Source organism: Anabrus simplex, chromosome 2, assembly GCF_040414725.1.
Source record: "Anabrus simplex isolate iqAnaSimp1 chromosome 2, ASM4041472v1, whole genome shotgun sequence".
Lineage (NCBI taxonomy): Eukaryota > Metazoa > Arthropoda > Insecta > Orthoptera > Tettigoniidae > Anabrus > Anabrus simplex.
In genome coordinates this window covers 275,661,548-275,685,538 of record NC_090266.1, presented here as the reverse complement: position 1 = coordinate 275,685,538, position 23,991 = coordinate 275,661,548, and the positions used below count along the sequence as shown (strand labels likewise).

Genomic DNA, 23,991 nt, shown 5'->3' with positions numbered 1-23,991 from the left:
AACTCGCCCGGTAATAATAATAATAATAATAATAATAATATTTTTTGCTGCCGGGCAGAGTGGCTCAGACGGTTGAGGCGCTGGCCTTCTGACCCCAACTTGGCAGGCTCGATCTTGGCTCAGTCCGATAGTATTCGAAGATGCTCAAATAAGTCAGCCTCGTGTCGGTAGATTTACTGGCGCGTAAAAAGAACTCCTGCGGGACTAAATTACAGCACCTCAGCGCCTCCAGAAACAGTAAGAGTAGTTAGTGGGACGTAAAGCAAATAACATTACCGGTATTATTATTAACAAGTCATTAGGAGCTGAAAGGCAGGGAAGAAAATAGTAAAATATGCGTGGTGTAGGAGGAAACAAGATGAAATGTACTTCACCCGTGCCTACATCGCTCGCAGTAGTTTACTACAGGATAGTATGTGTAAGACCAGAACCAGGTCTCTTTGCGATGAGTCAGGTGTATCTTCGTATTGTGGTTAGCACTAGAGGACAAAGTGTGACAAACAGGTTTTGTGTATAAACATCAAACATGCACATCAACAGACACACACACGCAATGTACCCAAACCAGTACAGTGTAGAATGAAGAACTGCCATGCTGTGTTCAAGGTCAATATCTAGCGTTTTAACAAGCACGTCTTCCGTGTGTTGTGTTCAGCTTGCGCCACGTACAAGGCAATCGCGAACCGAAACTCTAGATTTATAATTTTTGTTACCGGTACTTCAATTTTTCTGCTCGGATTTATGAGAATATCGAACTATCGAGACTCAAAATACTACATCGATTGAGAACTGAACTCCCAACTCAATACGCTGCAGAAATGGTGTAACATCTGACATACCAATGTGAAACACGTAGCAATTGTTCAAGTGACCTCCCTGGACTACTCTGCAGGCTTCACTTCTCCGTACCCGGCGAGTTGGCCATGCGGTTAGGAGCGCACAGCTGTGACCTCGCATCCGGGAGATTGGGGCTTCGAACCCAAATGTCGGCAGCCCTGAAGATGGTTTTCCGTGGTTTCCCAAGTTCACACCAGGCATTGCGGGGGTTGAACCTTAATTAAGGGCACGACCACTTTCTTACCATTCCTAGGCCTTTCTTGTCCGATTGTCGCCATAAGACCTCTCTGTGTTGGTGCGACGTAAAGCAACTAACAAAAGAAAATCACTTCTCCGAATCCAGTCTTCCGTAATATCCATTGGAGATCTGGCAGGCCAATTGATGGGTCCATGTCGTCCTATTCGCCATAGACCAAAGGACTGATCCAAATGATCACGCAGTAAGCGGCTTATATCAGGTGGTGGACCATCGTGTAAAAACCACATGTTTCGGCGTAGTCGAAACGGAGCGTCCTCTGAAAGCTCTAATAACGTACCTATGAGGAACTCCAGGTAAGATACCCCTATGAACTGTGCAGGTAAGATGATGATAATAATGTCATTGGCTTTACGTCCCACTAACTACTTTTCACGGTTTTCGGAGACGCGGATTTGCAGGAATTTAGTACCATAGGAGTTCTTCACGTACCAGTAAATCTACTGACACAAGGCTGACGTATTTGAGCACCTTGTCAAGACTGGAGTCAGAAGGCCAGTGCCTCAACCGTCTGAGCCACTCAGCCCGGCAAGATGATTGGTGCAGCACTGCGTAAAGTGCTGGCCTTCTGAACCCAACTTGGGAGGCTTGGTCTTGGCTCAGTCCGGTGGTATTTGAAGGTGCTCAAATACGTGTCTCGTGTCTGTAGATTTATTTGCATTAAAAAATACTGCGATAAAAAAATTCTGGCATTTCAGCGTCTCCGAAAACCGTGAAAATTAGTTAGTGGAACGTAAAGATAGTAGTAGTAGTAGTAGTAGTAGTAATATTATTTTTACGGAAGTTCTAATTAAACGGGTCCATTACAGTCATCATTTTACCTATCGGTACTTACTGTTCAGTAATAAGCCTTCCGTCCGCCTCTGTGGTGCGCAGTGGTTAGTGTGATTAGCTGCCACCCCCGAAGCTTGGGTTCGATTTCCAGCTCTGACAAGAAATTTGAAAAGTGGTACGAGGGCTGGAACGGGGTCCACTTAGCCTCGGGAGGTCAAATGAGTAGAGGTGGTCCGATTCCCACCTCAGCCATCCTGAAAGTTGTTTCCCATAGTACCCCCTTCTCCAGGCAAATGCCGGGATGGTACCTAACTTAAGGCCACGGCCGCTTCCTTCCCTCTTCCTTGTCTATCCTTTCCAATCTTCCCATACCCCCGCAAGGCCCCTGTTCAGCATAGCAGGTGAGGCCGCCTGGGTGAGGTACTGGTCATTCTCCCCAGTTGTATCCCCGATCCAATGTCTCACGCACCCTTGAGGCGGTAGAGGTGGGATCCCTTGCTGAGTCCCATGAAAAACCAACCCTGGAGGGTAAACAGATTAGGAAAAAGAAGAATAAGCCTTCTATTAGAAATGCCCGGCGGCAATTCCACAGTAGGTCTTTTTCCTTCGAGCAATGTTCACGATGGATGCAACTACGGTTTTTGAAATTTGCCTCATTAATAACAATTTCACTGAATACTTATAGCCTTTTCTTTCAGTGTCCACCGTCCTTTCAATGACCTAAAAAGTTTATGAATAAGCATAGACAACCCGCATTGTCTATTGTCAGAAATTCATCGTAGACTGTCGCAATAACAGCACAGAAATGTTGCGCCCATATTTCATTTACTTATTAACCATTTCCTTTAATTTTGTCAGCTTGGATCACTGAGAAATGCCATTGACGTCTTAAAAATCGCACACAAATACACAACACTTGATTCGCACGTATGTGCTTGTACGGATCTTCGACGTCGCTGTAAGGATTCTGTGTACTTTTCACACAGAGTACCCTACACCGGTTTTCGAGTACAGCAAGTGACCTGGCACGTGAGTCATCCTCTTCTACTTGCCAAGCCTTTAGGGGAAGTGCACAACAACATGTGTTGGCCTGCGATAAGAAACAGGTTCAACAAGCCCTATACTCGGCTACTGTACTTCCGCTACGCGTGGAGAGAATGACATCACCGGCGTATCCTGCTACGGCCGTTCAAAACACATTAGGTCCTGAAATATTTGGCTCAGTTATGGGCAAACTAATAGGACAAGGTAAAAAGTACATAGCATATATTATGAGATGTATTTTTCTTAGCCGACTAGCTTAATATCTGCACGTATACACCTAACACCCTGTATATTTACATCCCAGCTACTATATACATTTGGAAAAAACAAGTCTTTGGTTACTGAGCCATTTTTACTTGCTAACCACAGTTCATTCCAGCTAGAGAGCATTTCATCCTTTACGGTTCTTTTGACAAAAGAAATTGGGCATTTAGTATAACTCTCTGACAAGTTAGAATTACAAGCTTCTTTGGCCAATTGGTCAGCTCTTTCATTCCCTTTTATTGCGGAATGATCTCGCACCCAACCGAAACATATATGATATGTACTTTGATATATTCTCTCTTACAAGTACTGCCAAATTGTGTAAGTTGTATTTATCTTTTTTGGAGTTCAGCGCCGCTTGTGAGTCACTAAGAATAGTCCCACACGTATTTTTGTTTATGCACCACTCGACTGCTTTCAATATTGCAAGCAGCTCGGCTTGAAACACGGAATGGTATTCCTTTAGTTTTATTTTCTCCGAATGAACTTCGTCTTCACCCTCATATACCACGAAGGCGCAGCCCACTAGTGTTCCGCTGCTGGAAATGCAAGAACCATCTGTGTATATTGAATGGCTGTGATCTCTGGTACATGGTTGGTCAAATACAGAGCTCATATAATCTGCTGGATGTCCGGCGGCAGTATGATGTGCAGGAAGTTCAAGTTCCACTCCTTCCAAATCCCGCGGATGTATTCTGTTCTTCTTACAGTTGACAGAAGTTGACATGCTGAGTCCTGTGAGATGCAGAGGTTCTATACCAGAAATAATAAGGGTGGCGTCTGTCGATATTGTACGGTAAGCGCGTGTGATGCGTAACACGAAACCTCTTTGAATTTGAGACAATTTCTGTTGGGCCCATTTTTTTATGCAGAACATGTTCGAAAGCAGTGACACAATAAAGCATCATTGGTTCAACAGCTCCACGATATATAATCTTCAAAATTTCCGAGTTTAGTCCCCAGGTGGGTTGTGCTACCATTGTTAGGCTCTTATACAATTTGGCTGCTTTTGTTTCCAAATGTTGAAAGTGCGGTCTAAATAAAAGTTTGCTGTCTAAGATTATTCCTAGATATGTCATGCTATCTACAATATCTAATTTTTGGCAGTCTAGTTTAATCACTGGTGTCTCAAATTTCCTTTTCTTGGTCGAGTATGTCGAGTGCTTCATTTGCTGCAGATGTTAATGTATTTGTTGTTCTACCCCTAACTAGTAGTAATGCATCATCTGCATAAGCAGTTAGCGAACAATTATCGGGAAGCTTCTGTTTAAGAATATCATCATAGAGTATGTTCCAGAGACCCGGGCTACAAGCAGAGTCTTGTGGGCATCCTCAATACACATTTCTTGTCACAGTTGTGCCACAAATGGTCAGGTGCACTTTTCTATTTGTGAAGTAATTTCATGTATGTCTGTGATCTTAAAAGTGAGTTAGCGGTGCGGTTAGGGACGCGCAGCTGTGAGCTTGCATTTGGGAAATAGAGGGTTCGAACCCCAATGTTGGCAGCCCTGAAAATGGTTTTTCATGGTTTCTTATTATCACACCAGACAAATACTGGGGCTATGCCTTAATTAAGGCCATGGCCGCTTCCTTCCCCCTCTTAGCCCTTTCCTGTCCCATCGTCGCCATAAGACCTCTCTGTGTTGGTATGACGTAAAGCCAATTGTAAAAAAAAAATATATATGTATGAAGTCACTTCATTCTTATTTTAATTCTTTTTCAGATGGATGACACGGAATATTTTAAAAGAAGCAACAATGCTCCTTGTAGTTATACCACAAGTCTGTTTTGCTTCATACATTGAAACCTACTATATCTCATTTCATCTTTAAAACTGAAAAGGGTAAGTGCTTTACAAGTATAAATTGACAAGTAAATGATATTACATGAAATTTATAGCTTATAATTAAGGGTAAGTGCAGTATTTTTATTTTTAGACATTTCTGGCCCCTTGTAAAATATGATTCTGCACTACGTTGGATACTTATAGCCATGGTACCTGTGAGTTTGTATAATGTCTTCATGATAAAGAGTAATATACAGTAGGACAGCTGAAGACCATATGATGGTATAGTATCTATTGGTAGAGATTTGCTATACATGTAAGTTTGTATTGTTCATAAAATTCCCAAAGATGACACACAAGATAATTCTTTCCTTGCATCACATCTGTTATAATCCAACTGGAACATAATTTCTAAATTCTGTAAAAAATGTTAAATTGCCGACAAGGAACATCAACTGTGAATTGTTTTGTCACTTTTGTTTGTTTAACTGAAAGTAAATAACATATTCCAAGACCTTGTCATCAGTCAACTTCATGCTGCCAGCAAGTACACATTTCATTTAGTGCTATTAGTAACTCAAGTTTCACAAAACAAATTCAGTATAAATTCTGCCTTGTTTGACATCATCTTTATTTATTGCATACCTTCATCTCTCCTTTGTTCAAAATTTAAATGGAATTCCTGGTTGCCTATCTACTTGGACCTAAGATTATAAAGGATGACGATGACAAGATGAATATTGACAACACCAGGTGAATAAAAATAAGAGGCAGATGGGAGAAATATTTTCATGACTTGTGTTATTTGTAAGAGCATGCAGTTATAAAACCAGGGAGGATGTACAACCAACAGGAGAAATTGATACATACATTGCTATGGCAACTCTCTGCTTCCAGAACGTCTGAGGCATCTCTTACAGATTTTGACTCAGATCACTACATAATTCATGTTGGGTACTGAAAGGCATTTGCTACATATAGGGCTGAAAGAAGAGATGCACCTTCTAGATATGATATTGGAAAGTTTAAAAGGGATAAAAGAATACCAGAGAAAATCCAAACAAAGATGAAGATGGATACCCAATTTCAAGAAAGATGCCTGAGTTGGCAAAAGGCAGATGTTGGTAGGAAGTGGAAGATCATTAACAAAATGTTGCATAAGGTAACTTGGGAGGTTCTTTATATTGAAGGGACACAAGAAGCTGGATGGCTTGACATTCAGTATAGGAAGGAAGTAAAGAAGAGAAATGAAGGATGAGAGAGAGAATTCTTGACAGGTAAGCAAGAGCTAATGTGGAGGAATATAAATGGAAGAGAATGGAGGCTGATGGAAACTGTAGGCAGAAGAAAAGGGGCTAATGACAGGAATTGGATTGCAGAACTTAAGGAGCAAGATAGGAAAAACGAAGTTAGGAATGTCTGTTTGGGAGAGAAAAATGTAAGGAAAGTCTTTCAACCAAGAACAGTACTTTATAAGAGAATATTGTTCATGGGAAAAAATGAGATATGGGTGGACAGAACATTTTAAGGAATTACTCAGTCCATGTGGAATGGAATTGGATGGAGAAGTAAGTGAAGACCAACTGGAGGACAGTAATGAGGAAACCTTAATGATACAAGAAGTGAGAGCTGCTAAAAAATCCCAGAAATAACAAAGCCCCAGGGATAGATGATATCACCACACAAATGTTGAAGAATGGAAGGAACCATCTAGTTAGTTGTATGCATCAGCTAATCTGCAATGTTCAGGAACATGAACAGATACCACTATAATCAGCCTCATACATAAGAAGACATGATTTGGTAACTACAAAGGCATTGTATTGCTGAGTGTGGTGTGCAAGACATTCATCAAAATTTTGGCTGGGAGACTGATACCGCTTGCTGTGTGGATTTTGGGTGACTGTCAGTGTAGTTTTCAACCAAACAGATCCACAATTGATCAAATTTTCAAAGTCAGACAATTATGAATTATTTCTTTGAATATAACATTTATATTTGTCAGCTCTTCAAGGATTTTCAGTAAGCCTTCTGTGTCGAAACTAAGTTCCCAGAAGGAAGGAATAATTAGACAAAATCTGTATGTGCCTGTGAGACAGCTAAGAATCCCATCTAACATAAGTTTGGTAGGCATGATGTTAAGAAACAAAATGCAGGGAAAAAATTGAAGCAGGGTGTGTAAAGAATGACCAGGCATTAAGGTAAGATGTTATGTCCTCCTCCTCCTCCTGTCCACCCATATATTATCTCATTTTTTCCAAAAATAATATTCCCTTATAAAGTACTGTTCTTCTATTTTTATCGAACATAATGATGTCCTATTATTGCTAAGCGAGGGAGGTTTTCTTTAACGAATATCCTAGTTGTTTTGTGGAAATATAAAGTTATATTGATCAACCCACTGAACGATGCATGTGATAGGATATGTATAAAGAGACTAAAAAACAGGAGTTGGAAAAGCTAATAGAAAGATGGATGAAGAAAAACGAATGTAATTGATGTTCCAATCTGAGTGCGGCAGTTAATAGCTGGCAATGTTTTAAGAGCTTGGTGGAGGTTGTGGCTCGAGGCAATGAGAGGAAGTGGTAAGGTGAAAGGGAGGGGTAGCGAAGGGAGAGAGGGGTGGGAGAATTTGTAAGATGCATGTGAACGATTACTAATGTGATGCTTGTTGAATTTTTAATCATAATAGTTGGCAATTATTGGAATTATAGACTCAGAAAAAATTATTTTCAGATATTTCATTAACCCATTCACATACCATTTAATTGAACTTATTACTGCTAAGCTTGAAAGTAATCCCACTGTAGGTACTTCACTGCCATTTATTTTCATTACTTTACATGATATTATCACAGACACAAAAAGCTTGTTTTACAGCAACTTAACCCGTTAAGTGGGGAGCGAGCTCTTCCTCTTTACACACTACGGTGGGGAGGTGTTTTCATCATTTTTTTTTTTTTTAAATACTTGGATTTATGCAACCCGACATGTATCTATCTAATATTACTTGTATTTTGTGACAATAAGACACATTAATTTTGATACTGCACCGCATATTCACGATAAAGAATGATTTTTAAACACGACGTTTTTTAGTGCAACAAACGTATAAGTCTCATATTTCCCGTTTTTTCTCTTATGGGCATTGTAATAGTTACTTTCCGAAACTTGTACATAAGCAGTAAACATGTACGAATCAAACTGTCATTGTAGTCCCACAAGCACTATAATATATTGTTATACTGTACTATTATTACACTATTGAAGAATATAAAAATGATCAGAGAAAAATGTACTCACCGAATATCTACTTTCTTCTCTTGTTCTGGATATAAAACTGCCGAGTCACTAATTTCACTCAGAGATTTTCGCTATATATCCACACACGCAGTGGCGGTGACAATGGGGGGGGGGGAGCGGTTAGCGGTAGTGTTCCTCCACATTTTGGGGAAAAATAACATTTTTATTGTATTTTAGTCGTATAAAAAAGAAATTAAATTCACAGTTCAAATGTAGGTCCTACCATTTTGTTTCTAATTTCTTTATCCCCCAATCGCCGTCACTGTCTACACACACGCACATACACGAATTTACACAATTAGGAACAATATTCACAATACACGTGCAGTGGACGCCTCTCATTTCACACTTTAGCGGTGTGGTACACTCCGAAACAAGGAACCGGGCACAGTGCTACATCGCAGATTTTGCAGCAGTGCTGTGTCTCCTTTCTTTTATTATTTGCATTGCAAACAACACATCTCTTGCTTGCAATGGGTTTCGTCTTTGAGGGGGCATTGAAATCCGGGAAGTGCCTTCCCGAGAATTGATCCAAAGGGTCATTTGACAGTGACACTACTGATCTGACTGGCTGGGCTTCAGCAGGGGTTGATTTATCATACTTGTCAAAAAGCTTCTGGATAACGTGCATACGAAATTGTAAGTGAGTGAATTTTCCTCCATGTTTTTGATAAATAACGAAGGAATTGAACATTGTTATGTCCAACAAGTACCTGAAAATCTTTTGGTAGAATTTCTTGATTCGCTTTCGGGCTGTACTGTACGGGACCATACACCGATCAGATAAATCGACCCCACCCATTGAGTCATTGTAATCTATACACATGACAGGCTCTTCTACTGTGTCCCCTTTCCTGTTTTTCACAGTGCGCATTTTGGCATCATGTATGCTACGTAGCATACATACATCCCTCTTGTCTCTCCACTTGAGAGCAATGAGTTTGTTACGATAAGCAAACGCAACTCCCCCCTTTTTTAGTTTCTTCCCCATAACATCTTTTGGGAGATTTTTTCTGTTTGGTTTTACGGTGCCTACATCATCTGTCTGAAGGTCATGGAGCAGGTCAAATAGCTCCGGACTACTGTAGTAATTATCCACAGCTATTAGATAACCTTTATTTAGCAGACCTTCAGCCAGTGTAAATACAACTTTGGAAGGCTTAGTGTACTCGGAAATATCTATTCCACAAACTTCGTTTACCAGATCAGTTTCCTTCCCCGTATACCATAGGAGGTTCCACACATACCCATATATTGCTTCACATAACTTATAAGATTCCATACCAAAGCGCGACCGTTTCTTTGGTATGTATACCTTCCATCCCAGTCTACCTTTCCACAATAACAGTCTCTCATTGATAGATAGGCGATCATCTGGAGTATATGCGGTTCTGAATTTTGATAATAGGTCATCTAGAACTGGCTTTACTTTATACAATTTGGGGTGAACCTGTCTATTATACGTTTCATTGTCCGCAAAATGCAAAAATTTAAGTAAAAGGAAAAATCGTTTCTCAGACATAATTTCATAAAATACAGGAGTAGCTAACAGTTTATTACGAGAAAAGTAATGGACTAATTTCGGCTTCTGAACAATATCCTGCAGTAATAAGATTCCAAAAAAAAAGTTTTATTTCATTTTTGTTAGTGGGTACCCAGTCTCTCTCACAACTTCTTCTTTTCACTTTTGCCATCAACGAATTCGAGGTAATTGTTTGCTGAGCATACAGATTTGTTTGCTGTGCAATAAGATCACAAAGTCCGTCATCTATAAAAAATTCGTAAATTTCTTCGGGCTGTTTCTTATGTAAAAGTTCACCCTGGATTCCAGCATTGTAATTTATTGGAAATCTTGCTCGCTTACAACCCCGCACATCCCATTCACCCTGTACAGCAGCAGGATTACCGTCATTCGCAGATTCAGTTTCACTGCTTTTACTGGAACTCGAACTCCGCACCGATTGAACCGGTCTTGGAACACTACTAGAAAAGCTACTTCCCGGAATATTTACTAATAACGGAGATTCATCGTCACTTTCTGAGCTGAAGTCACTACAACTTTCATCTTCTCTATTTTCAAGGATATCACGAATGGTACAATCACTTGGAATATCCCTTGCCCTTTTAAACATACTGTAATACGATATAAAACAAAATAAAACTCTAACACATTTCAAAAACGCAAAAGGAACACACTGAAGCCTCTATTTATCGCGAACTTAGTACAGCGCAGGGCCAGTCATGCGGCCTACTGACGAATGCACGGGCTGAATGTGATGCGGCGCTTAAGCGATTTTTGCACTGAACAAATACGAATGAAACAGAAAGGGGATTCCCTGTCGCAATACCATTCTTACTACGTAGTTCAAAAAAATAATAGAGATGGCAGCACCTTCCAAAGCATGTGAGGAAAGTTTCAAGGCTCGCGCCTAATATTGAAGATAAGAAAAAAATAAAAACACTCGCACCTCCGGAGCCGCATCGCCCACCCTAGCGCAGAGTTTGAAGTGCGGCTGGAGCAGCAAGCCCCGCTCTACGGGTTAATGAGAGGAAATATCCAAATTACTGTCAGATGTACTTTGTAAAGTCTTTGTGTACGGTAGATCATAAAACAGTCATCTACGTGCAGCACTACCTTGCACCGGTGGCATTCATATGAAGATTCCTTCCTCAGACCCTGTGTCACACAGACTTTGCATCTCCGTGATGGGATAACCTTCTTTGTTGTTGGGGGTATTTTGGTTGGAAAGTGTCCCCATCGCCTCCCCGGAAGTCTCAGTGGTGTATCCACAGGGCTTGGGTTTCCTCATTTTGGATACTCAGGCAAGGTCACACTTGCCAACAGCTGTTCGGCCAAATTGATCCGGAAGCTGGTAAAGCCTACTCACTTCTTGTCAGGGTTGAGGAGGCGATGAATGATGTTGGAATTCAGAAGTGTCATGTCTGGTATGTAGAAGTATAAATTTTTGTATCCTTTTACATACTGCCTCATCAAGGTGAATGATGCAAGTCTCAGGTCATGGGAATCAACACCACCCATTCCACAGTTGTAGTCAACAAGATTGGGTCTGAACTACTTCTTGCCATCATACTTTACCACTTCAAGGTAATCTGACTTGCTATGTTGTGTAGAGAGCATGTGTACCACCTTTCTGTCTACCCATTTCACAGCCAAAACCCCATTACTGGAAACGAAGGTGAGTTCCCCCTTTTTCAGCTTTGTGCTGCTGAGTTCCTTGGACATGAACTTCCTATTTGGTCTCACTGTACCAACAACATAAGTCTTATCATCCAGTAGATTTCTGAATAATGTTGGTGAACTGTACCAGTTGTCCATGAACAGCGTTCTCCAGCAATCCAAAAGCTCTCCATATATTTCCATAACTACTTTTTCACTTGAAAGTAATCCCACTGTAGGTACTTCCTTGCCATTCTCCTTCCCAGTATAAATTTTGAAGTTCCCAACAGTACCCATTATCAGATGCACACACCTTATATATTTTGATACCAAACCTGGCTCTCTTTGATGGTTTATATTGTATGTATGAAAGCCTACCCTTGAACTTCATCAGACTTTCATCTATAGACACCTTTTCTCCAAGCACATAGACCTTTTGAAATCTATCTGAAAGTAAATCAAGAACAGGCCTTACTTTTCTAAGTTTATCACCAGCAGTTTCAGGGACATCACTAGATAAGTGGAGGAATTTATTTATAGATTTTAACGTCTTGAAAGGTGTGGTTTCTCCGAAAATTGGAGTCTCCATTACCCTGCGCTTAGACCAATTGTTTTCGAGTGAGAGCTTCTTATTTTGTGATGTTAGGATACACAAAGCAAGGGGAGTGTGCATGTGAGGATCTTCAAAAGGCAGAAGTTTTCAGTCAGCCATGTGTAAACATTGTTGGTTACAAGGATAATGTCCAGATAGAGGAGGTGACTAATACTATAAAGAAGTATTAAAATTTACCTATGATCACACTGGCATTTACAGTAAGATACAGAAGTTGAAAACTAGAGAAGCAGCTGGAATTTATAAGATTTCTGAGGATATACTAAAGACAGTGGTTTGGGATATAGTACCATATCTTAAGTACTTATTTGATTATTGTTTGCATGAAGGAGCTATACCAAATGAATTGAGAGTTGCTATAGTAGTCCCTGTGTATAAAGGAAAGTGTGATAGACATAAAGCTGAAAATTACAGGCCAGTCAGTTTGACGTGCATTGCATGTAAGCTTTGGGAAATCATTATTTCTGATTATATTAGACATGTTTGCAAAATTAATAGCTGGTTTGATAGAAGGCAGTTTGGGTTTAGGAAAGTTTATTCCACTGAAGCTCATATTGTAGGATTCCAGCAAGATATAGCAGATATCAGTGATCATAAAAGATTAAATATGTAATGTGGAAGAGCTGTGGGAATCAAGATTTGAGGAAATAATTTGGGTGAAAAGAAATAAAGGAAATCAAGAGTAGGAGGGATTTTTTCATAGGTTTCGGCTGCAACCATCCATCGGGGTCACCTTTTGAGAAAAAAACTTCTATGAAGATCATATAGTAAACCAGCTTAAATTAAGGAATGAATAACCAGGAATTATATTATAATGGGAGTTTTCAATGCAAGGGTGGGTGAAATTAATCCATTATACAAGAGAGAAATGATGAAATATTAATAGAAGGATGGAGAAGTAAAGACAAAGAGTGCAGCAAGAATGGAGAGGAATCACTGGAAAGATGCACGATAGATGAATAATATATTTTGAAATGGTGGCTGGTTGGGGGATGAATTGGGAAACTTACATTGTCGATTCAGAAGGGAGTGTTATAGACTTAGTGTTAGCACCTCGGGAGGCTCTAACTTAAGTTAAAGACATTCGGGTAAAAAAATTGGACAGTGTCTCGTCATTTCCCAGTTGTAATCTATCAGTTTCATGTCCGTATTGATACTTAGTATCTATAATCACAAAGAATGGGTACTGTCCACCTAATCAATACTTTATTATATCTTGTTACTAAGCAGTACCGGTTTCGACCTTCACAGAGGTCATCTTCAGCTGGTCATAAGATCTAAAGTTAACTTAAAATAATTTTAAAAACATTACTAAATCTAATGAAGAATGTCACATGATGTGAGTGATAAGATTAAAATATACAATATATAAAATATACAATGATATGATGTATCTTCTGGTTTAAAAACAAGCGTCAAAATTCTATGACATGTATGTGTTACATAAATTTCTAGTGTACCGGTACTGTTTGTGAGTAGTAGATAATTTGGTGAAATACAATTTCAACAAGTAAAATGTTTATGGCGTTCTTGAAGTACACTTTGAAGTTCAGTCCATATTGGTGAATCGTTCTATACATTCATTGGTATGTTTATACTAAACATTCTGGAACATTCTATGATATGGATGTAATAAAATTTATCAAATAATACATTAAAATACGAAAAAATGTTCACATGATTCTTGTGGTACGTTTTGGAATTTTATTAATTTTGTACATTCACAGATATGTTTGTACCAAGCATTCTAGAATATTCAACTATGTATGTTGTTTTTCTTTTAAGTTCATATGATTAAGAATGTTAAATAATGAACATGAAAATATTATGGTGTATCATTAGTTTTCTTGGTACTAATCTCGTTAAAAGATATTGAGTAGGCGCAGATGCTCCCTCCTTGTAGTTTTGTTGTTGGACATTCAGTAATCTGCGAGAACAGAGAAGAATGAAGTATAAGAATTTTCTCAGTGGAATGTCTAATGAACGTGTGGAATAAGTGTTTACTTACATAATCCTGTTGACTGGTCGAATGTGTACTGTTAGGGAGCACGTCGTGTACTGCTCCGTGTACGTCTAGGGCTAGTACTTGCGGTAACGGAGAGGGGAAGTGGAGGGGCATGAGGGGTATTGATTGGGGAAGGTGAGGTAGAGTTGGTAGAGAGGGGAAGTGGAGGTTCAATAGGGGTAGCGATTGGGGGAGGTGGAGCATGGCTGGGCGTGTCTTCGGGAGGTTCCTTGATATATATTGGATTCTGTTTTTTAACTATTTTTATGTAGGTGTTTTTTAAAATCGGGATGACTGTATTAAAGAGGATATTAACTTTATCTGTAATTTTGTTCAAGTTATAATTTGGGTTTGCGTATTGATCTATAGTAATGTAAAATTCTTCCGTTATATTGAGCAGAGGGCCCTTGGGGATCATACTTAAAATCTGCATGTCGTTCTCAATATTTGTAAAATTATGCTTATAATCCTCGTTATGTTGAGCTATAGCCGAAAAATGATTATGCTTTAAGGCGTTGATGTGTTCTTTGTAACGAATAAAGAAGTTTCTGCCAGTACGTCCGACATAGCTAGCCTCACAACTGTCGCATTTCATTCGATACACTCCTGAACAACTGTACCTATTATTATCATTGACAGATTTGGCGTTATGTAAGATTTTAGCACTGTTGTGTGTGGTTTTGTATGCTATTTTTAGATTGCGTTTTTTGAAAATATTGGTTATGGAATGAACATGGGTATTATTAAATGTAAAAAGTACGTATTCCTTCTTGGAGTCGTTAGTTCTGGTTAGTCTTGATTTGGGTTGATATTTTATCTTTTGAATGATTCTATTGACCATTTCTCTATTAAATCCATTTTGATGGGCTATATCGTAAATCGTGTTTAATTCTTTTTTCAGCTCTTCTTGAGATAGAGGTATATTGAATGCTCTGTGTATCATACTGTGATAAGCTGCCTTTTTGTGAGCGTTAGGGTGGATGGAATCTTTCCTTATTGTATTGGAGGTTTGAGTAGGTTTTCTATATACTTGATATATCAAGTGATTGTGGTGTCTAGTGACAGATATATCTAAATAATTCAAGGTGCAATCATTTTCTTGTTCTACTGTGAATTTTATATGTGGGTCTATTTTATTTAACTGTTCTAAAATATTTGTCTCATTGGTGAATCTATTGTCTATAACAACAAAAACGTCATCTACAAATCTGCACCAGAAAAATATGTTCTCAATTTTGCTTATTTCTTGGTGCTCTAAATGATCAATGTAGATTTCTGCCAGTATACCTGAAGCAGGAGATCCCATAGGAAGACCTTGTTGTTGGTAAACAGTGTTATGGAATTTGAAATAATTATTGTTAATGGCGAATTCGAGTAAAATCATGAACTCTTCTATTTCTAGGATGCTTAAGTTACTGTGCTTTTTTAAATTATTTTCGATTAATTTTATTGTTTTTTGCGTAGGTATGTTAGGGTACATGTTCGTTATATCGTGTGATGCTAGACTATGGTACTGCTTGATTTCTAGTTTTTTGGTAATGTTGCAAAATTCTATAGAATTTCGTATTGTTTTCTTGGCTAAAAGTGTGTAATGCCTTTTCAGGAATGTTTGAATAAACTGCGACAGTTTGTAAGTTGGGCTAGATCTATAGTTTATGATAGGTCTCATAGGTACATTTTCTTTATGAATTTTCGGGAATGCTTTTGCGGTCAGTAGTTTAGGGTTCATTATAGTTAACTTTGCAATTTCTTGTTGGTTTAAAAGAAAGTGAGTATTCTTCAACAAAATTTTCAGATTTTTTTGGATATTAGTGGTGGGGTCTTTATGTTTAATTTGAAAAGTACTATCTTGGAAACACTGTTTGGTTTTGGTTATGTACTCATTTTTGTCTATTATGACAGTAGTGTTGCCTTTATCTACTTTTGTTACTGTACCGGGCGGTACACCTCTACTCTGTTTATTTAAAAGTTGCGCCAGTTGAAACTCCTCTTCTGGAGGAAGGTTGAACTTTATCTATTCTATTAATTCTCTACTTTCTCAGAAGATGTCACCACGTGGAAAATTTTGAGTTTTTGAACTGTGTCACTTTTGATGTGTTTTTGTTTCGCTTGAAGTAAGAAGTGTGAACTTTCTCTTCTAGAGGACACTACTGAAGAATTACAATAGTGCAACCTAGTGCGAAATCAAAGAACTATTTTGTTGGAGAAATTTTTATTTCAAAAGTTTGTTTCTTGTTAAATTTCTTTCTGTTATTGTTTAAGTTGGCTGTATACCCCTCTTTTTCCCCTTAGTTTGGATCTAGCCAATCCCGAATTTCTTTAATTAATTTTCCACCAATAATGTGTTTCTTTTTCCTCTATGTAGGGGTTTCTTTTCCCGAACCAATAAAGATTTTGTGGGAGGGTGTTTTATTTCCCCTAACGCCTAGAATCTTCCGCGAGGGGATATAAACTGCTGATTTTGGGGTCTCCGGGCCACTTCTGTTCCATCTTTCAGTGTATTAAGTACATAGCAGGAGGCGGGAAGCGCCTCTTTCCTCGGCAGCGATCTACTACCAGGTAATGGCCTATTAATATCTTCTTTTCTTGCTAGGTCGGCAGTTTAACTCTCGCGGCGGGTTCGAAGCGTTTTCCATCATGTAACCTTTTCCTAAAATGTAACTACTCTTTTCTTCTTTTTCTTGTAAAGTTACATATTGGGATAGAGAGTGCTAACCCTCTCGAGCTCCCACTCACATTTGTTTTGAGGTGAACTTATTTTCTCAAACTTTTCTTCGTTTATGTAATGTAAAGTGTTCTTCTCTAAGTCACCTCTGTAGTATGGGATTAGCCCTTGCGTTAGTGGCCCAGAGCCAGATTAGGTTTTAAAAGCAAAGTGTATTAGGAGTGCAAGTTCGCCTCCTCTCAAGTTGTATTTTAGAGGTCATGTATTAATCTTTTCTCACCTAATAGACCTCAGTAGGTTGGGTATTTTACCCCTGTGTATATGTCCTTTGAGGACAACTTGAAAGTTGAGTTTGGTGTGGCCTGGAAGAGGCTTAACTTTAAGAGCGAGTGGCTCTTTTCTAAAACTGAGAGTTGTATGCCTCGAGGAGGCTTTGCTGTGTAATTTGGAGCAAGGGCTCCAGGGTTTGAGTGGGGTCTTCTGCCCCTTTTGTTGAAATTGGTATATCGTAAAGTTGAGCTAGTTGCTCAAGAATTGTGTTTTCAGGGCTCGAAGCCCAAATTCTTTAATCCCTGTAATTGTACATTTCAAATTGTATTTCGGCTACTAAGTACCTGTTCTATTTGTTGTTACCTAATTTTGAAAAGAAAATATAACCTTGTTAAATTTTAAAATTTAATTTCTCTTTAGTAGCTTGAGACCTATTCACCACCCAGCACCTTCTTTCATGCTTAACTACCGCTAAAACACGGTAACAAGTGGTAGCAGAGCGTGGTTGAATGGGTCTCAATTTAGCCCCTTTTGACGGCTAAACATTGCTTTGATTCGAACTCTAACAATTTTCTCAGTTGCTGGAATTTTTTGAGTTTTTCAAAATTGTTCTGTCATCATGCCCGGCCCTCGCGATGTTCTCCTCCTTAACTACTTGCGCAAAGAGGAGTTGATATATGAGTTAACTATCAGAAACGTTCAATCTGGAGGCACGGTTGCAATAGACACTAACAAGCTTAGAGAGTCCCTTGATTTGCCCATTTCCATCCCCAATTTGGGAGAGAAAGAAATTGACGACTCTCTTTCCACGATTGTCGAGAATATTACTGGGCTAGCATCGGTAGTCAGCTTTTTTGATGAAAACGATCCATCTCCTAATCAAATTAAGCGTGTGCAAGGCAGGCTGTATCACTTTGCAAATAGAGTTAATGATCTATTGTCTCTAAAGGTGAATGACGTTCAGAGGAAGCAAGCTAATACGCTCCTTGAAACTATTTCTGAATTGTCTAATAAGGTCACTCAATTGCTAACCGGCGAAGCTCCTCCCAAAACTGATCAACCCGCCACGGTGAATGTAGGTAACGAGGAAGAGCCTCCTCAGGGAGAAGTCAATAGGATAACCGTTGCTGCTCAAACTATCTCTGCCCCATCGAACAACGAATCTGAACGCCGTGCGTCATTGAGTAACATCCGCTCTGAATTAACTTCCTTGCCCTTGAAACCTTTAACGACTATGTCACCTGGGTTCAGCAGCTTGCCTCATCCATTGGCAATGTTGCTTAGAGGTATCTCTAAGTTTTCCGTCAACACCACCAGTGACGTAATTTCATTTTTAAGATTTCTAGTGGAATTTCAGGATCATGCCCTTGTGTTTTCTCTTTCCCCATGTCAAATTTTGCAAATTATCTATCCTTATGCTATTGGTGTTCTATCTGACAAAATAGTTAGAGCCATTGCCGAGCAATCTTCTATTGAGGATTTCCACGCCCATTTGCTAGCTAACTTCATCCCGGCTAGGGCCAGGTCCTCCCTTATTCAGAAATACTATTATCGGGTACAGCGCTTGGATGAAAACCTGGCAGACTTCATCCAAGATATTAAGTTTTATACTAGGGTGTTTGCTCTCCACTTCCCTGAGGATCAGATCGTGCAAGCTATTGTTGAAGGGATTTCACCACCCTACAGGTCATATTTGTGTTTCGCGGCGTGCCCGCAAACCTTCTCTGAACTGGAAGCATTAGCCGTCTCTGCGGAAGGAGTTAGGTATGCCGATTCCTTGCGTGTGGCGAAAGAACCCCCGCCTTCCTTTAGTAACACTCGGCCTCCACCTCGCCGACCAGTCAATCCCCGTAAATGTTATGCTTGTGGGTCGCCTGACCATCTGCGGAATAAGTGTCCTCTGATCAAGTCAAGTGGGACAAGGAATGGAGTAGGGTCATCACAAGGCTGTTTTAAGTGTGGGGCCTTCTCACATATCGCCAAGAATTGCCCAAACTCAAATAGCACCCCCTCCTGCTCAACTTCTGGTGCAAATTCCAGCTATTCCAATAATAAAAAGTGACTAGTGGCGTCGGCTGAGCCGACTAATCCATCTTCCCGTGACTTAGCCCCTAGTAAACAGGTTGTAAATGCAGAGAACGACCAGCCTTCAAATTCATCTTTTGAATGCCCTAAAGAGTGTCTTAGGATTGCGGCGGATACCCCCGCACCTGTTCCTTTTCTTAAGATTGAGTTAAATAACGAGCCTATAACAGCTCTCTTAGATTCAGGCAGTGTTTGTTCCATTACTTCGGCTGATTGGTATTCTAAATTGAAATCTGTTTGTAAAATCCCTGACTATGTCTCTTCTCCTGTTCAATATGTTTCGGCTAATTCATCTCCATTAGAAATTCTAGGTTCCATACATGTCAAAATTCGGGTTTTTAAATTTACATGGAAGATCAAATTGTTTGTGGCCAAGCGTTTGTCTTGCCCCATCATATTGGGAGCGGACTTCATTTCTCACACTGGTCTTGTGCTCGATCTCCAGGGTAGGTCGTGCATATTCAAATTTGCGTCCAATTGTAGAATTCCCTTGTTAAAGTGTAATTCTGTATCATGTTCATCTATTTCGCCTACCCAGGATGAGATGTTGTTAGACCTTAGACATCTACCTGAGGAGCAGGCTGATAGTATTCGGAAACTGTGTCAGTCGTTTCCCGAGGTGTTCTCTGATACTCTTGGTGTTACTGACCTTATTGAATACAAAATTGAGGTCACGGATTCAATTCCTGTCCGTTTTCCACCGTATAGGCTATCTCCACCTAAAATGAAGGCTCTGAAAGAAATCATCGATCAGATGTTGAAGGATGGTATTATTAGGCCCTCTAAGTCAGCGTATTCTTCGCCTATTTTTCTAGTCCCGAAACCCCAAGGAGGCTTCAGGCCTGTCATTGATTACAGGGCTCTCAATCGGAAGGTGGTGTTGCAATCTGTGCCCCTTCCCGACCTTCATTCTTGCTTTTCATGGTTTCGTAAGGCCAAGTTCTTCACCATCTTGGACTTGAATCAGGCCTATAATCAAATTCCCCTTGCCGAAGAGTCTAAACATCTTACAGCGTTTGCCACGGACTGGAATTTATATGAATACAACCGCGTGCCTTTCGGGCTCCCCACGGGGGCAGCTGTGCTCACTAGGCTACTAGATAGGGTCTTTTCCGACATCAAATTTGAGTACTTATATCACTACTTGGATGATGTCGTCGTATTTTCCGAAACCTTTGAAGAACATCTAGATCATTTGCGAGAAGTTCTCAATCGCCTTCGTAAGGCTGGGTTAACTGTTAAGTTGTCCAAGGTTGCCTTTGCTAAGCCCTCTATGTCATTCCTAGGGCATATTGTGTCACCTGATGGTGTAGCAGTCGATCATTCTAGAACACAGGCCATCCGTGATTTTAAACCTCCTAAGGACATCAAAGGTATCGCTAGATTCATTGGTATGGTGAATTTCTTCAGGAAGTTTATTCCTAACTTCGCTAATAGAGCGGCGCCCTTAAACCTTCTTCGTAGGAAAGGCATCAAATTCGAGTGGGGACCTTCTCAACAAGCCGCTTTCGAAGATCTTAAATTAGCTCTCTGTAATGCCCCTGTACTTGCTATGCCTGATTTCTCGAAGAAATTCATCGTCCAGACGGACGCGTCGTCGTCAGCTGTAGCTGCAGTCCTTCTTCAAGAGACTGAACTAGGGAGGCGTCCCATCGCCTATGCATCTAGGACTCTATCGGTTCAAGAAGCCAAGTATTCCATCTATGAGCTCGAAGGGTTGGCAGTCTTATTCGCCTTAGAAAAGTTCCGTCTCTATCTGGAACATGTCAAATTCGACCTGGAGACAGATAATCAAGCCTTAAGCTGGGTCTTAGGTAGGCCGCGTCGTACTGGTCGTATAGCCCGTTGGGCCATCCGTATTTCTGCCTTCCAATTTGATGTACGACATATCAGAGGTACCGAAAATGTTGTTGCTGATGGACTCAGCCGTATGTTTCATAACGACGTCGAGACCCACGAACCGGTCGATAGTTCATCACCTTCCGAGTCCATACTATCTGGTGTTAATGCCATCTTAACAGGTGCTCCCATGCTTTTTAGGGATATTGAGAAATACCAACGTGAAGATCCGACGCTGGCTCCTATAATGGAAACCCTTTCTTCTGGGGAACATGTTGTCCCTTATGTTCTGAGGAATGGTGTTCTATGTTGCCCTTCGAGGCATGATAAGTTGATGAAAGTTGTTGTTCCAGCGGTTCTTGTACCTATGATCTTCAAATACTATCATGAGACCCCATTGGGGGGGCATCTTGGAATCTTTAAAACTCGTGAAAAGATTCGTGAAATGTTCATATGGAAAGGTATGGACGGTGAAATTCGAGAACTTGTAAAAGCTTGTAAATCTTGTTTGATCAGTAAACCCACCATGTCCACTAAAGTAGGCCTTTTGTCTTCTCATCAAGCGTCGCGCCCCATGGAACGCCTGTATATCGATTATGTGGGACCCTTCCCCCAGTCAAAGGGTAATGCCAACAAGTTCATCTTTGTGTGTGTAGATGGTTTCACAAGATTTTCCTGGTTATTTCCGACTAAGCTGGCTACCGCTCAGTCCACCATTACTTGCCTAAATTCTATTTTTGCTTCTTTTGGTCCGTGCCAATACATTGTATCTGATAATGCTAAAGCTTTTACATCAAATCTGTTTCGTAAATTCTGTTTTGACTTGTCCATGTAACTACATCTGCTTATTACCCTCAACCATCTCTGGCTGAACGGGTTAACCGCAATCTCAGGTCCGCACTTATTGCCTATCATCATGAAGATCATTGTAGGTGGGACACGTCCCTGCATTGGTTAGCTTTTGCTTTGAATTCGGCGGTTCATGAATCTCACAAATTTACTCCAGCTTCTTTGATGTTTAAGTTCGTTCCCAACACGCCGCTCTCTAACCTCTGGTCTCTGAATGACATTCTGCCCGAGACAATAGATCCGGACAACATTAAAGATCTTTGGAAGAAGGCTAAAGCTAATCTTAAAGTGTCTCATGAAAAGGTTAGGGAAAGGTATGATCGTGGACGGAGACCCACCACCTTGAAGGTAGGTGACCAGGTTATGGTCAAAAATTTTGTTCCCGCGGGCAAGCTTGCCCCCAGATTTCATGGGCCTTGTATCATTCTCGATTTTCTTACGCCGGTTACCTTATTGCTAAGTAATCCAGCCACCGAGAGGATATTTAGGGTTCACCTGTCCCAGGTGAAACCGGTGTAATTTCTGTGTTAACTTGCTTCATATTATTTTGAAAGGATATGAAGGTTATATTTTTTTTTGAGTTTCACTTTTAAGGCATTCTGCCCCTTCTATAGGATTTTGTTTCTTATGTAAGCATGTTTGTGAAACCTGCCCCGACCCATTAAACTGCCATCCTGTCTTTGCCACGGCCATTACCACGCTCCCGTCTCCTGCTCCACTCTACACAGTGGCTTAATGAATACCATGAATATCTGCACGCCGCTGGCCCCTCACTCTCTCTACAAGCCTGTACCCTCAAAGAAAATGATTGTCCAACACAATTCTGCCGCCTAGCTTTAATGTTTCAGCGCCCCCGCAGCCGCGCAGCGCCGTGCAGCGACTGGGGAGGGGGATGGGCCCCCTCCTCTCCAGCGAGGACGACATGTGCACGGCGAGCCGGAGCTCACCTCCCGGCCAAGGCTGATGTGTGGCGCACGACCTGCTACATGCCCGCAGCCTGTATCTGTTCACCGCGGGCGCGGCGTACTTCAACACCTCTGCTCCCCTCATAGTGCGGGCGAGCGGTATCTCAGGGTACTTGAGGGGTCCGAGCGGCCTCCGTTGGACGCAAGCTGCAACGGCCGGTCTGGCCATCCGACTCAATCTACATCAACTACATGGACAGTCACCATAAGCAATAATTACATTTGGGAATTTAACAACAATATTTGGCGGACATTGCAAAATTTTTCTTCACCTTTAAGTAGTAAAAGTTTATCTTCAGAAATACAAATTCTACAAACATAAAAACTTTACTGCACCGGCAACAACAAAATTTTGAAATTGCAACCAACCAAATTACTAAAATCTTATAAATGCTTCCGCAATTAATCTTAATATCAACATCAAAACTTGGACCTTATTTTGGAAACAAAGCTTATGTTCTTCTGTGTTACCCCTTGGAGGAACTTTTGGGGGGGGGAGGTCTGTACCGGGCGGTACACCTCTACTCTGTTTATTTAAAAGTTGCGCCAGTTGAAACTCCTCTTCTGGAGGAAGGTTGAACTTTATCTATTCTATTAATTCTCTACTTTCTCAGAAGATGTCACCACGTGGAAAATTTTGAGTTTTTGAACTGTGTCACTTTTGATGTGTTTTTGTTTCGCTTGAAGTAAGAAGTGTGAACTTTCTCTTCTAGAGGACACTACTGAAGAATTACAATAGTGCAACCTAGTGCGAAATCAAAGAACTATTTTGTTGGAGAAATTTTTATTTCAAAAGTTTGTTTCTTGTTAAATTTCTTTCTGTTATTGTTTAAGTTGGCTGTATACCCCTCTTTTTCCCCTTAGTTTGGATCTAGCCAATCCCGAATTTCTTTAATTAATTTTCCACCAATAATGTGTTTCTTTTTCCTCTATGTAGGGGTTTCTTTTCCCGAACCAATAAAGATTTTGTGGGAGGGTGTTTTATTTCCCCTAACGCCTAGAATCTTCCGCGAGGGGATATAAACTGCTGATTTTGGGGTCTCCGGGCCACTTCTGTTCCATCTTTCAGTGTATTAAGTACATAGCAGGAGGCGGGAAGCGCCTCTTTCCTCGGCAGCGATCTACTACCAGGTAATGGCCTATTAATATCTTCTTTTCTTGCTAGGTCGGCAGTTTAACTCTCGCGGCGGGTTCGAAGCGTTTTCCATCATGTAACCTTTTCCTAAAATGTAACTACTCTTTTCTTCTTTTTCTTGTA

The 23,991-nt window shown here is 40.4% G+C and overlaps 1 protein-coding gene across 1 annotated transcript in view; it reads left to right on the top strand.

Moving 5' to 3' along the window:
- Window positions 1–23,991, top strand: part of LOC136864052 (uncharacterized) — a 218,510-nt gene that overhangs the window by 80,017 nt on the left and 114,502 nt on the right. Inside the window, exon 3 of the mRNA XM_067140582.2 lies at window positions 4,899–5,018. The gene's annotated coding sequence lies outside the window, so the exon portion shown is untranslated. The remainder of the gene's footprint in view (window positions 1–4,898; window positions 5,019–23,991) is intronic.